The following is a 14,304-nucleotide window of genomic DNA, read 5'->3' as shown; positions in this document are numbered from 1 at the left end:
CTATAAATAAAGTGGATTGGATTAATGAATTAAGTAGCCCCTTTCGTGACTGTGACGCAGCCAACACGGCTGTGTGATTTAATTCAAGGTGGATCGCTGTTGTCGTTTTAACAACTTCAGATTTCATGGGAACTACCAATCCCCCAAATCAATAATGTTTAAGATGAATGAAGTAAGATTTTGATTATTTGAAATATGGCCTGTGTAGACTAAACTATGCACAGAATTATGTCAGTCTACACTCTACAAGGTCCGGCAATGTAGACCTTGTAGACTCCACTACAGACCAATTATCAGTGAATGTTCATGCATTTTTAAGAAGGGCTACTTCCACAAAAAAACAAAGAACTCACCAAAACATCTCAGTAGCACCTTATCCAGGGCTGTACAGTGCGACATATATATCGCACGTGCTACAGCAACAGCGGTCTGTGCGATGAATGGATTTACTTCAGTAGCACTGGTGCAATAGGCATTCGGTTCATATAGATACTCTTATTTAGAAAATCCTGTAGCAGGTCTCATTTCTGCCCAAGCGCAGCTCCAGCTATAATAACTAGGCTCCGACAGCTAGCAATGTTCAGGTTAATATGATACTCTTATTTTGAAAAAACTTGACGAGTCATATCCGCCCAGTCTGAAAGCAGAGCAGCGCTACACATAGATATCTAATCTATATAGAACAGGCGCTACACAGCAGTGCGCCTACACGACCCGAAATAAGTCCATGGTGTTTTTTTTCTCTCACAACGGGTCAAATGCATCTACATGCTTTGCACCGTCCCCATTCCTTTATGCGCACATCGCCTGAAATGAACGTTTATGTACCATTACAATCACTACAACGTTAGCATAAGCTAACAAGCTAATCCTGATCAGAGGCAGAGGCGCAGTGTGGACTGGGGAAAGGGTGGCACTCTCCCCTTCCCTGTGTGTGTGTGTGCGTGCGTTTGGAAAGACGATGAAGTCACTAGTCAGGACTCAGGACAGGAGTATATTATAGTAAACTGAGGATTACTGAGGATGGACAGATAATGTTGATATTCAAATATAAAAAAGTTTCGAGAGGAGTGGAAGTTTGAAGACAGACTTATATGATGCGGGGGTGGTGAGTTGAAACAGTGTGAATGAATGAATGAAAACGCTATTTAACAGATTGAAGAATGGGTACAGTACAGTACAGCTCAATACACACAATTGTTAAGGGGATGCAGACCAGAGAAAGACGTTTGTCTTGTTTACATCAGGGTCCCCCATTGTGTGTGTGTGTGTCCCAACCGACCCCACTTCTATGTTTCAATAAATTATTTGCATTTAAAACTATTAACGCTGACTCATTCCTTCAGTCCACTAAAAATTATGCTAATATTCCTTATGTTGTTTATGATATTAATTGAAAATAGCATATGAGAGTATTATAGTAATAATAACACATGGCGATATACTAAATGACAGCCAAACATGGCACTGCAACTAGAGTTGTTCCGATACCGATACTGGTATCGGAAAAGCCGCCGATACTGGCTAAAATGCTGGTATCGGTATCGGCGAGTACCCTCTAATGCTGCGCTCCGATACCATATGACGTAATTTATCAACAACACTGTGGTCTGTTGAGTAAGCATTATAAAACAAACGTGTGCTTAATCGATTAAAGTGTCAATGCCATTTGTCATTTTAACAGCAGATACTTTCTTAAATGTCATCGTCCCGACAGAGCGGTGTTGACGGCGAGCTCATGGGTTCGCTTGGTGGCTGGTGTTATTAGCATTGAACGGCTAACCGAAAGCTAGCTTTAACATTACCTTGGCTAAAGTTGGGGCTATTCATATAATCCAGCAATAATGGCTGCAGACCTGCAAGCAAAGTACAGCAAGTTGGCAAAGGAGTATTCCAAGTTAAATCACAATGTCACCAGTAACGTTACAGTCTTCTATGGTCTTCCCATATACCGGTAGCTCATGCTAGCTAACGATAACGTCGTCATTGCACAATTGCACGTCGCGTACACAATTAATGACATGTTGCGGACAGCCATATCGGCGACAATGTTTAGCTTTTAGTGCCAAATGATAAGAGTCTGAGGCGGAGTCTCAAAAGAGAATGTTGAATATTTATTGTGCAAAAATCAAAACAGATCCGACTGCTACTGAACGGAGCCTTGTAGACAGACTGAGTAGGGTATATCTGCAGAGCCAGTGGGTAGCGAGTGCAGCAACGTATAATGTCCGTGTGGATCATTGGAGTAGGGTATATCTGCAGTGCTGAAGCCCCATACTCATTGATTAATGATACTAATACAAATCTATACAATCACCTGTTGTTGAATAAATACCATTACTTTCTAGTTATGACTAAAAAAACAGTATATATAAAACAGTATTTGTTAAAAAAAAAATATATATATATTTATAAAAAATTTATATAATATCGTTTTTTTTTTTTTTTATGTATGCACTGGTATCGGATAAGTATCGGTATCGGCCGATACCCAAAGCTTAGGTATCGGAATCGGATCGGAAAGGAAAAAATGGTATCGGAACATCTCTAACTGCAACTAAATAACACAAATACAATAGGCACATTTGTGACTGTTACAAATATAACACGTTTTATACTTGTGCTACAAGATTTTGGCCTGTGCTACAAAACTATCAACCTCTGTAGTGTAGCACCAGTGCTATGTGCAAAAAAAGTTAACGTACAGCCCTGCCTTATCTAAATGTTCCATTTCATATATGGAGATTCATATTTATTTATGTATTGCATGCATTTCTACATTTTATTTCCTATTTTGTTTATTCATCCCAGTATCTTTCTTTCTTATGTGTGGAATTCTACAAGGCATTTACATTCACATTTACATTTAGTCATTTAGCTGACGCTTTTATCCAAAGCGACTTACAAGTTCTGTACGACAGGTCATCAGGAAGGATACAACTCTATCAGCTGAGTAACAATATTCATCAAAGTGTTGCGTGTTACAGTGTAGGTTAGTTTATTAGGACAAGTGCATGACAGTAAGGTTAGTTAGGGTTAGATTTTTTTTATTTTATTTTATTTCAGATAATGGTTGAAGAAGTGCGTCTTTAGTCGACGGCGAAAGATTGGACGGGATTCGGCTGTCCTAACTGGGGTGGGTAGTTAATTCCACCATTGTGGGGCAAGGACTGAGAATAGGCGTGTAGGTGGTGTATATGTGTTTGAGGATGATATCCTTCAAACAGGCAATAGTGATGATATAATTTGGGCAGTGCTGAGCTGGGTTACTTTCCTCCAGTGTATTTGTCCCCCGGCCCCACCCAATGGCCCCATGCACACACACACACACACCAGCGTTTCCGTTAGCCGGTAATTACCGGTATTTGACCGGCAAAATCTGTTGAAGTCCGACATATTTAATCTCTCCGGTCATAGTGTCCGGTGAAAATAGTTCCCTCTGGGCACAGTTTGATTATTTGAATTGTATTTGGATGGGCTGGAGTTGGGTGGCCTATGCGATGAACGAAACAATCATTGCGTTTGTTGTCGTTGCCTCGCTCAGCGAGAGCTTGCTGCTGGATTTGCGGAAGGCATGCAGCTGCAGACCCACAGAACCCACCAGCTTTGCTGGCACAGTGCGGTCCCCAGACCTGGAAAGCTGCTCTGCGGGTCTGCAGCTGGATGCTTCTTGCAAACTAACTGCGGCCGGCTCGCGCTGATAACAGCTTTCATTGTTGGACCGGCTGCTTGGTGGAGCAACGATGAAACGAATGTAATGAATCGTTCGTCGCATGGGCTATTTAATTTTGGCCTGTTTTGGTACGGTTCAGGTGGTCAAGTTGTGCTTGGAGGGAGTTGTTTTCACCGGACATTATGACCAGCACCAAGTCGTTGGGAGGTGGAGATATACATCACGCAAACCCGGCCACGATAATGTTGCCGTCTCTCTCTGCAAAATTTCTCAGTTCTTCGCTTGATATAATTAATACAAATGTCCAATATAACGGAATTCGTTAGCTCATAAAAATGTGATTATAACAGACTGCTGTTTAGTGTCGGACCGACTGCCCACATACGCGGTCTATTTTATTTCAAGTCAGCAGCAGCACGGAGTATCGAGGGACTTATTTTATTTGGAATATATGAATGACTGTATACGCAAAAGTAGCCTAGTTTTAAATAATATTATAAATCTACATGCCTTGAGGATGACATTCTTTATATAGTCTGCCTATAAATTGTTTTAAAGCTCAATAAACTATGACCGGAATTAATCTCATTTGTCCGGTAGATTGAAATCTTGCAGGTCACGGAGACCGGCAACAATTTTTTCTAACGGAAACCCTGACACACACACACACCGAAGTAAAAAAATTTATAATTTTTTTTTAAATCTTTTGAAAAGAAAATTATATATATTTTTTTTCTTTTATAAATTTTTTTTTTTAATGTTCGAAGCTTGTGCCATCGAACGAAGCTTTGAAGCTTCGAAGTATTTAAGACAGCCCTAGTTATTTTAACATAAATCATTTAAATGTATCAGGTTAAGAACCCCATATTACTCCACCAATCAATTGTCAAACTATTCAAGTAAATAACAAAGAAAAAGATATCATCAAATACAAGCTATGACATTAACTTTGTTCCAAACTTTTTTGTCAGTCAAGAGAGGGGCATAACTACGGTGCAACCAACAATTGTGAGCTGCTAAGATGTGTGACAGATGTAGCATTTTACAAAAACAAATGGCTACACACAACCTTGCAGAGGCCATACATCAAACTAATGAGATAGTTAGATTACAGAAAACATGTGTCTGCATGAACACACAACTGTAACTGTACTAAAAAATAAGGGTTGTCTCAGTTCACAACTATATTGGTTTTGGGTGGGATTTGTTTGCGTCCCTGCAGCTTCTTATTCAATTGGAATCAGATTTTGAAACATAGCAAAATCACACAGCCAGTTCAGCTTTGACAGTTCAGACAATATTTCTTCAGCCACAATAAAGCTAGCTACCGCATGGTTTTAGGCTGTTGCTTCTGTGAACATACTCTGCTGCGATTGCAGTCTGCCTTTTAATTCTTGGGACAATTAGTTGTTTTTCTTGGAGGCTAAATTTGGCATGCGTTTGGTGTTTGGTGTCAAAATGCCGATGTAGATTGTACTCTTTTGACGACCGACACCGCCTCGCTCATACACAAACGTTTGTTTGAAGCACAAACTAAAGTATTCACTTTCCCATCTTTCATGAAACTGCCTTTCATCTGCATCAACCTCTCTCTTCTTGGACATGTTGGCATCATTAATGAAGATATTTCTCAATTCGACTTGTTGGTGAAATTGCCGTAGTTAACACTAGGGCTGCACGATTTTGGGAAATAATCGAATTGCGATTTTTCTGACATATTGCGATTGCGATTAAATTTGCGGTTATAATATTTTATTTTGCAGCCCCACAGAGGTTTATTGTAAAATGCGGCTTGCATCTGGCCTACGCGGTGGGTCTGTTCGGGACACCGAGCCTGAAAATGTTTCTTTTTACCTGGAATCGATACCGGTACCAAACGGTACCTTTTTTCCCTCTCTGAAGTCTAAACTTCACAACACACAATCTAAAACCCCTTACCTCCCTCTCCCAAACCATTCCTACAACAATAACAACAACTTGCAAAGGAGATCTTGTATCTAGGGGTGCACCGATGTATCGGTCGGGTATTGGTATCGGCCGATAAGTGCCTTGTTGACTGCAATCGGCCTATCGGCCGATAAGCTCGAATGTGCCGATGGCAGTAGCCGATAAATATCCATCAATTTGTGTAGCGTCAAGACAAAAAAAAGTTCACTCGCGACCTGCACAACGCCGTCCCCAGTCCCCCACACACAAGCTACTGCATCAAAGTTACTACTTATGATTAACAAGGCATTCGTTTTGTAGTTAGTGTTACACGTTCAATAACATCAGCATATTATTTACCCGAACGTAGCAAGCGTTCATACTAGCTCAGTTCCTTCCGTTGCTCACAGAGCCCTGAGTTTTACCCATTCTGCAATCTGTTAATAACGTTTTCAATCAGACACATGTATAGAAAGGCTTTGTTTTATTATAACATTAGTTGCAGTAAAATCATTATGCCTCATTTAAGTCATCCTGCGGAGCTAAAAGCTAAACGTCCGGCCCCGCCGCCATTGTTGTTGTAGAAAAGCTCTCGTCAAAAGCGGAAGTAAAAGATTTATACGCGCTTGCCGATTGGTGGTAACAGCAGAGGCGGGTGCAAGCGGTGTGTGACGTAATTGGCAGAATCGACTGTCAATCAAAATGTCATTGGTTGAGACAATAGTATCTAGCTGCAGCCCAGCAGGTAGACCATGCTGGGAGAACTAGTATCTAGCTGCAGCCCTGCAGAACATACTGGGAGAGAGATAGTGCTATTTCTTGATGTTTCCTTTTTTTAAGTAAGTAAAGAGGCCTATGTTCATATCGGTGAGCACAATTTGTAACACAAATATACAGTAGTTTCATAAAAAAAAGAAAAAAAAGAACAAAAAAAAGAAAATTACAAAAAACTATTTTGCCACAAATATCGGTATCAGCCGATTGTTCGGTATCGGTGGCACATTTTCATATCGGTGCATCCCTACTTACTTGTATCTCAATGGGACTTCCTGGTAGGGCTGGGCGATATGACGATATTATATAAATATCGGGTACAGTTCATTAACGATACACTTTTTCAACGTATCGTGGATATCGTGATGTTTTGCCCAAGAGGATTGTGTCGCGTCAATCTGTCCACACGTTACTCGTTCATATCTCAGCCCGTGCTGAGATATGCCCATTCCGCGGTCTGTTAATAAAGTTTTCAATCAGACAGATGTATGGAAAGGCTTTTATTATAACATTCGTTGTAGTAAAATCATTATGCCTCATCCTGTGGAGCACTGGTCTCCTACTCGACGGCCGCTGGGAGCTAACGTTAGTAGCTTTGTTGTTCAGCACACAGGACATTCAGGAAGTCAAAAACTAAGCGATTGCCGATTGGTGCTAAGAACAGCAGGGCGGGTGCAAGCGGCGTGACGTCATTGGCAGACTCGACTGTCAATCAAAATGATTATGTTTCCGTCAGAATGAATGAATGAAAACTGTATTAAAAGGTTGCAGAATGGGTACAATACAGTACAGGAGGATGAAGACCAGAAAAAGACTTTCGGCTTTTTTACATAAGGGTCCTCCATTTTCAATTCATCAAAACATTTAGAGACATACATATATACAGTAGTTTCATAAAAATGCTAAAATGCTATTGATTGATTGATTTAAAACTTTATTAACATATTGCAGAATGGGTACAGTACAGCTCAATACATACAATTGTTAAGGGGATGCAGACCAGAGAAAGACTTTAGTCTTGTTTACATCAGGGTCCCCCATTTTCAATTCATCATATTTCATATCTAAATCATATAATATATGATATAATAATATTATATATGCAATATATAATCTAATAATCTAAATCTAATATATAATATAAAAATGCTAAATGCATGGGTATTTTATTTTGTCTTTAATGTTAGCTTGCAAACTCAAATACTGTCTTGGTAAGCCTCATAATGAATTGTTTGGGGTAAAAAAGAAAAAACATCGTGATGTGTATCGTGTATCGCCGAAAGGTCAGAAAATATCGTGATATCATATTTAGGCCATATCGCCCAGCCCTACTTCCTGGTAAAAAAAAAAAAAAGTAATTTGCGATTTGCTAATTGCATCATTTAAAATCGCGATTTCGATTTTAAAATCGATTAATCGTTCAGCCCTAGTTAACACTGATGTACACTTCGATCTACACGGGATGCTGTCACTTCGCGGGTCACACATGTATTGTGGGAGATGTAGTTTATGGACAATGCACGCTTTAAAGCAGCATACTTATTTTAAGACAATCACACCCATTTTAACCTCTTAACTGGCGCCCCCAAAAGTGGAATTTTTTTTTTAACTTGAACTTGAGGACTGCATACTTTCTTTGCAAACCAAAATACTATACTTTATACCTATAGCACATGCATGATGACCCTGGTCTCTTTTGAAAGATAACATTCTGAAGTTTCTGATACAATAAAGAAAATTCACTTTTAGTGCTAATGAAATAAAGTAATATAGGTCTGAAGTTGAACTTGAGTTGTAGAAAAACTTGTTACTCACGTTTTTTTGTAGTAGTTGCAATATCCAAAAGTATATTTCCCAAAAAATTGGTATGGCTGAAAAAGCACCCTGGGTCCATAGCCCTTGTGTAGTAAAAATGTCATAAGAATCCGTTCAGAAATTAGTGAACTGCAGGTTTCCATTTTCTCATAGACTCCAATGCGCATTTTTTACTTCCCGTTTTCGCTCATGACTTTTCACCTAGATCCCTGATTCGCTCATCCCCACGTGGGGTAGCATTGGAAAATCACACTTTCGAGATCGCCGAATTGTATAAAAAATTTGCACACCCAAGCCGCTAGAGGTCACAAAGTGGCGTCAGCGGGCAAATAGCCATTAACTCAATCAGCGCCAGGGGTCGGGGCGCTAGAATGCCATCGCTTTAATCAATGGGGAGACTGCGAAATTTGCGAGTGCTTAAAATATATCTTATATTATAGCTATGGATATAATACACCCGTCAATTGTCAGTGAGTTGCTTCCAGTCAACATGCACAAAACAGATTGTTTTTTCATCCGTACATTTCCGTTTTGAATATGAGTATAGTTTGTGATTCTTAGTAATCCCAGGAAAATACGCGATAATAGCGTTTTAGTGGAATACCCTTATCACGGTCATTTTTCGCCTGATTATCGAATCTTCCTGAAATCAACGCTAGATTATCATTATTATTTCTCCTCGTGAATACATGAAATGGCCCTCGTAGCGGGGCGCGCGCTCGCCCCCCCCCCAGCCAACGGTAAAAAGCACAACACATTCCACACAGACAGCTTTGATCGCGGTAGAAAGAAATATCAGATCAACGCAAGATTGGATATATAGAGTCCTTACCTGGTCTCTGATGTAATGCAAAAAAAATTATCCAATTATCTGATCGCCATTCCAAATACTGCTCGTGGAGGTCCGTCCCCCATTGTCCGGCATTGCATATGAAGGGGGGGAGGGGCAGCATCGCAGATGTAACGTTGTAAACGCTAGTCCTGCCGGAGTATTTAAACCCCGCCCGCACGGCTCAGATCAGCCCAGAAAAGAAACTACACCATTTTGAATGGAGTGCAATACCGGCTGGAAGGCGTAGGCGGCGGTATTTGCCATTTTGCGAGCTCAGACCCATTCCCAATGATAACATCAGGCTGGATGGATGAAAAATGAATGGATATAGCTAATAAAAGAAATAACGATTAAAACCCAAGTTTTCACGTGATTTGGCGCTGAACGGTTGGCGAGTTAACCCGACTTTTCTCGTGACTGGCGCTGAATGAGTTAAAGCGTCCCGGGCCAGGTCGGTGCCAGTTAAGAGGTTAAGATCTTGCTGTCCACATAAAATTACATGGTGGGCCAGTAGAGACAGTAGAGTAACGTTAACTGCTGTCAGAGCCGAGAGACAGTAGAGTAACATTAATGACGTGCTGTCACTCAGAGCTGAGAGAGACAGTAGAGTAACGACTTAATGACTTGCAGTCAAGAGCTGAGAGACAGTAGAGTAACGTTAATGACCTGCTGTCATAGATGAGACAGTAGAGTAACGTTAATGACGTGCTGTCACTCAGAGCAGAGAGACAGTAGGAGTAACATTAATGACCTGCTGTCACTCAGAGACAGTAGAGTAATGACATGCTGTCAAGAGCTGAGAGACAGTAGAGTAACGTTAATGACCTGCTGTCAGAGCTGAGACAGTAGAGACAGTAGAGTAACATTAATGACGTGCTGTCAAGAGCTGAGAGACAGTAGAGTAACGTTAATGACCTGCTGTCAGAGCTGAGACAGTAGAGACAGTAGAGTAACATTAATGACGTGCTGTCAAGAGCTGAGAGACAGTAGAGTAACGACTTAATGACGTGCTGTCACTCAGAGCTGAGAGACAGCTGAATAAGAGACTGTAGGATGAGCCTTTTGACAATCTGATACCTAAACTTAAGCAACTTGATTTGATATTTATAAGATAGCCAACGTATTATAAGGGTTGCATTTGCTAATAGGCTAGATAGCCTGATAATCGATTAAGTGGGCTTACATTAGCAGGATTCCGAAAGCTAGCAATAATGTTACCAACAGGGAACTCCAGTTAATGATTTATATGAGCTTCTAACAATTAGTAACATTATAACGTTGCTGCAATTCTCTGGGTGTGTTTTTCTGTGCTTGATCCATCCAGCCAAGATAGCAATAACGTCATATAGATTATAGTCAGGGGAGGAAATTAGGCCACTTTACTCACCAAATGCGAGTATTTTTTACGTTTGGCGAGTGATTCATGAAGACCACTCGCCAGTCTGGCGAGTATACAAAAAAAAACATTCTGCAATCACTGCACTGGCAAACGGTGCGCATCTTCTGAGTGCTCGCTTTAGTTGACAGTGCCACGAGAGCACTGCACAAGACCACCCGCGGACCAACGGGGAACTGCATCCAACCCTAGCACAACCCTCGAGTATAAGTTACTAAGGACACATTTAAATCACAGAGGTGTAATGTTAGTCTACTGGAACTGTATACAGTGGTTAGCTTCTAGTTAGCGTTTTAGCGATAGCTGCTTGCTAGCTAACGTTAGCCCCGTGTGCTCAAAGCAGCCAGCTGTGTATCTGTTATGACTATAATGTTTCCAAAAAAGCACCGGACTACGACGTAAGGTTAGACATTTTATTTCATGCTCAAAAGCCCCTGGCTTGCACATTGCAGTCACGAAAGGGGCTAGCTAAGCTCAACCAGTGCACTGTGCACAACAGCACACCAACCCAACTGACGTTACCACAACACTTGATGGTACTTCACAGCACTGTCGTAAGACCACCGTGCTGTCTTAAAGGCACAGTGTGCCTACCCAGATGCATACACAACATTGACGAGGCTTGACAACCGAGGTTCAAAGTTAACTTGATTGATTGATTGAAAACTTTATTAACAGATTGCAGAATGGGTACAATACAGTACGGCTCAATACACACAATTGTTAAGGGGATGCAGCCCAGAGAAAGACTTTCGTCTTGTTTACATCAGGGTCCCCCATTTTCAATTCATCATAACATATGACATACAGATAGACTACTGCTACATCTATACATTTCACATCTATCTATACACTTCACAACATACTTCGGTTTTTTTCTTTCACTGCCCAACCCAGTCCAACCCAGCATCTTTCACTGCCCAGTTCAGCCCAACCCAGTCCAGAATAGATACCTCTTTCATGTTAATATGTTTTATGCTAATATTGTGAAGAGTAGTGATTAATGTTTTATGCTAATAAATATTTTAAAGAGTAGAGACACGGTGTGATTATTTTACTATGATTGAAAATCAATTTAGACGAAGACATACAAAGAAGTAATTATCACAATTGGCGATTTTTTTTGTCTGGTAAAAAATCTGTTTGGCTGGTAAAAAAAATCAGATACTCGCCAGTTGGCTGGTAAGCCAAAAAGTTAGTTTCCTCCCCTGATTATAGTGGAGTCCCAGGTCTGAATCTCCACTCTACCACACATCATAATTCATAAAGTCCTTGTAGCTGAGTTTTTCAGTGAATCAGTGCAGGTGGGTATAGCTCATCCACGCTCTGATTGGCAGAAGACAGCATGTGAGTGAGAGAGTGAAAGAGAGAGAGAGAGAGAGAGAAAGAGAGACATTTTTATTGTGTAACTGAGCCGGTCAACAAACACAGATGGATCCAACGCTGTATTGGAATTTGGTGAACAAGCACACGGTCTAACTAACTTAGGACCGTCTGGCGCAAACCATTTGGATATTTAAACTCTTATTTCGGAAGATAATCTCTCATTAGGCCTAATTCATTGCCTAATCCATTAAAATTAATGGAAATGGATACGGACCAGCTAGCCTAGCTGTTGGCAAAAAAGTTTTAAGCTAGGCTAGTGGTCCGTATCCTCTTCCATTCTAGGCTAGCTCGCACATGGATAGCCTTCTACTGAACACAGGAAATTGGTATCCATCTTCGTCTCCGACTTTGGAGAAGATGGTAAGCAACTAAGCACATTTCCCATAATGTTGACGTGTTCCTTCCTTTAAAGTTTAGAACTCTTCTGTCTCATCTAAAAACAGTCTTAGTGGTGGTAACCAGCTGGGACTGGTAATTATACAGTCAGACCAGTGGGAAAGGACTGTGTTCAAGATGAGATTATTAATGCATTATTGTTGTGTCCATTTGGGAAATCAATTTGCGGTGGGCCTGTTTGATAGTGTGGTGGGGTGCCACCACAAATAAACACACATATGGGAAACACTGGGCCTGCGTGGCGAGAGACCACTTTGTGTAATCGCAGTATCACTTCGTAAACTTTCCAAGCAGTCAATTCGCTATGACTCACTTCACTCGCTCCATACTCTTCTCATGGCGTGTTATGCGTTCCCTACCAAAGCTGATTGGCCAGGGTTGACAATGACATCCAGTATAATGACAATTGGCTCCTATTAGATTTGCAAGCACCCGTTTTGTCTACAATGGTTAATGTACTACATACAGCAATACAACTAGTCCTTAATATCAACACAGGACAATAATATCCAAGAAATCTCCGGAAATCCCTCTTTCCCAATGATGTGATCAGAGCCACTAACAGTTACGTGTAGTTGCAACTTGCAGTATTACTAAGTCACTACAGATCAAACTAAAAAGAGGGGATCGGATATTGCAGTGTGTGTGGTGACGGTCTAATGGCCCATCCAACACAATGGTCAGGTATTGGTATTGGGCTGCCCAGTGTACCTCGCCCAGTGATCAAAGAGTTGTGTGATCAAAAAGCACGAACCAGCCTGCAAAGTACCCTTCAGCAAACCAGTCACACAACGAAGACCATTATCAACCAGTCGAAATGACACACAAATCACAAAGCAACTCATGAGAATACCTCCCACATATTACTGGCACTTGAATTGATTGATTGATTGAAAACTTTATTAACAGATTGCAGAATAGGTACAGTACAGTACGACTCTATACACACAATTGTTAAGGGGATGCAGACCAGAGAAAGACTTTCAATTCATCATATTGCACTTTCTACTTTCTAAGTTTACTCGTGTAGTCATTTCACATGCTGTCAGTTTTAGTTTAGGCCCAAATGGATGGAAACAATCCTCTCTGGATGAACGTGATCGATGCCTGCTGGTGGAGACATGACATACCAGAGGCACGTCAGCAGACAACAATACAAAGCCAATGCAAAGCCTAGTTCGGAGAGAAACTAGCTAGATATAGCAACGACTAACAATGACAGCCCTAGAGACACTAACAGTCCGGAGAAACTAACACGACTACTAGTTTGTAGTAACGCTGACAATTCGGTTATAAAATGGCATGTAAACGGTATTGTTTTGGGAAGCTAGCGTTAGCAGCAACTTGTGTTGTGCACCATGAGACACTGCATATAGGCCTGACGTTAAGCTACTTCCAACAAAACAGCTACCGCTAAACAACAAAGCTAACAAACTGACACACCGCACACACGTCCATGTGAATAACGACTATTTAAAATCAATTCACATAGTGTGATATAGCGGCATTAGCGTCAGTGTGGTTACCTGTTTGGCTTTATTATGCAGGACTCCCCATTCTGCCCGAACTGTGTTGGTCTGTCTGCTGCTGGTTGAGATGCTGCTGGTTTGTAAACAGTCAGGCGGATGTGCTGAGGCACAGCTGATGGGTCATGTGACCCAGGCTGGAGGAGAAGCTGGTGGGTCATGTGACCCAGGCTGGAGGAGAAGCTGGTGGGTCATGTGACCCAGGCTGGAGGAGAAGCTGATGCTGCTTGATTGATTGATTGATTGATTGATTGATTGATTGATTGATTGATTGATTGATTGATTGATTGATTGATTGATTGATTGATTGAAAACTTGATTAACAGATTGCAGAATGGGTACAGCTCAATACACACAATTGTTAAGGTGATGCAGATCAGAGAAAGACTTTCGTCTTGTTTACATCAGGGTCCCCCATTTTCAATTCATCATAACATAATGACATACTACAGATAGACAGTACAGACAGTAGACAGATAGACAGTCTGTAAGGAGAATAGAAAAGTGGGCAGGCACCTAAAGTATTGATTTGATGGGGGAGGGGGGGGGGGCATACTGTGATATTTTACACAGTGCAAAA

The 14,304-nt window shown here is 41.0% G+C and overlaps 1 protein-coding gene across 4 annotated transcripts in view; it reads right to left on the bottom strand.

Moving 5' to 3' along the window:
- tbc1d5 (TBC1 domain family, member 5) overlaps nucleotides 1-13,807 on the bottom strand; it is a 165,753-nt gene extending 151,946 nt beyond the window's left edge. For 3 of the 4 annotated variants that reach the window (XM_084313094.1, XM_084313096.1, XM_084313097.1), the window contains exon 1: nucleotides 13,725-13,807. The gene's annotated coding sequence lies outside the window, so the exon portion shown is untranslated. The remainder of the gene's footprint in view (nucleotides 1-13,724) is intronic. The other variant, XM_084313095.1, reaches the window with a different exon arrangement.
- Between the last annotated feature and the right edge of the window lie 497 nt (nucleotides 13,808-14,304).

This window comes from Notolepis coatsorum, assembly GCF_963971535.1.
Source record: "Notolepis coatsorum genome assembly, chromosome: 4".
NCBI lineage: Eukaryota > Metazoa > Chordata > Actinopteri > Aulopiformes > Paralepididae > Notolepis > Notolepis coatsorum.
Note: the sequence above shows the minus strand (reverse complement) of the source record. Positions and strands in the feature narration are given on the sequence as shown.